This window comes from Ornithodoros turicata, chromosome 6 (genome assembly GCF_037126465.1).
Source record: "Ornithodoros turicata isolate Travis chromosome 6, ASM3712646v1, whole genome shotgun sequence".
Taxonomy (NCBI): domain Eukaryota; kingdom Metazoa; phylum Arthropoda; class Arachnida; order Ixodida; family Argasidae; genus Ornithodoros; species Ornithodoros turicata.
Genome location: NC_088206.1, coordinates 21078549 through 21080465, shown reverse-complemented (window position 1 = coordinate 21080465; position 1917 = coordinate 21078549).

The window sequence follows — 1917 nt, the reverse complement described above, 5'->3', positions numbered from 1 at the left end:
CCTTAGTTCAATTCTACCACGAAACTAATGCGCACAATAAACAGCGAAACCTTAGCAGCAATTTTGTATGAAATGCACTAAAAAAATGCTTCCCAGAGTACAGAATTTCTTCAGAAGCTGGTCAGCATGGTACCCTATGAAGTTTGCTCAAGAATGCTACTCCTCCCTACGTTCATTTTGGAGAGAGAACTCATTAATTAGACTCTGCCTTCTCTCTGTGGCAACACTTGTGGATTGAATCTGGTGTATACGAACCTCTGGTGGTATGCACTGTGCATCATTATGCAGGGGTGTTGCAATGAATGCTTGTATCTATAATGCATTCTTATTTGGAGGATGCTGAGCGCTCCTCAGCATGTACAGCAACACCTTGTTAATAAGCTTGTCATTATCCTGTCTTACTTAGGCATTTGTCATATTTAATGCTTGTCTATCCAAAACATCATCTTGGCTATCTGTGACCCATCTAGAACTTCCCTCACGGCCATCCAAAATCAAGTGGTTACAATTATACGCGTTTTTCGAGTCTCCTCCTCGAAAGTTTCCATCAGTCCTTTTCCCTATGGCCCGATTGTATATCGCCCTGTACAGATCCACTGAAGATCAGTTCACAACACTGCTGTAAGTCTGCTTTTCTCACTTTCATCCCAAAGACCACAAGAAACCGGATGTTTGAGTGCAAGAGATGATTTTGTTTTCCTGATGTAATTCTGCTAGGGTGCTTTCAAGTCAATGATATGACAAGTCAGACTCCCACGAGAACGGCTTAACTTGTTCTCTAAAATAAATAACTCCAGTCTGGGTCTGATCGGGAATGGATTCTCAAACATCCGGAATTCATCTGTATCTGGATGTGAAGCACCGGAAACAATCTTCAGAACCGGTGTCGAACACGTTGCTCGTGCGAGAACGTGTCGTGCCCTCCGTCCTTGACACTGTCCCCAAGGAACGTCACCTCCTGCGTGAGCCTTCCGTTCTGCCCGACAAGTGGAAGAGGTGTCCGGTCTCCACCGACATGATAAAAAAAAACTGCGCTTATAGGACACTGAGAAGGAAGAGAGACCCTGCCTATGCACCTCGATCTCAACTGGGCACAAAGTCTATACGCGAGCATCGGCTGTTCGAGCCATGGGAAAGTATTTCTATCCTTAAAACCTGCACCAAGGAAGTGCTTTGCTCTGATGTCAGAATGTGGACATTTGACACATTCGTAATAAATAGTTTTAATGGAACTTCACGCATCTCCACACTTGACATGCTTACGCAAAATTTTGCAATCTGGACAGTACATGACAAGAACCAAGGCATCCTGATAAGGAAGACACGACTGTACCGTACTTAGTCTCGGTTAACAACACCTCTACCTTTGGTGCCCAAATCTTTGTAACGAGGCATGCGCGGATGATTATTTTGGAACCAAAGCGCAATTTGGATGGGATATGCGTGCACCACATGTACGGATATAAACATCTACAGCATCATACGATATATACACGTGGATCAGAATACAAAAGTAGAGCTCACTTTGTTTTAGGCCCTCTCTTCTGCCATTTTCGGCCTTACCTGCGCAGCTTTAGAACTAAGAATATATTCAGTTTGGAAGAAACATCGATTTGATCAGAATATTGAATTCAATTACTATACGCTTAAGTATTTCTAAAAATTTGGGTGCTCGCACGCGCCTATTAGTACCTTTTCCCACGTATTTCGAGCTCCAAGTTCCACAGGATGGCCAGCACTTGCTGCATGACGACAACTTGGGACATAATTAATGCGCTCCCACTATGATGCTGTTTTTGGGTTACAAAGGTGTAGGGGTGTGCGAATATTCGAATTCTCGAATCGAATCGAATATCAAACGCTCGAATTATTCGATTCGCGAATCGAATATCCAATATTCGATTTTTCGAATATTCG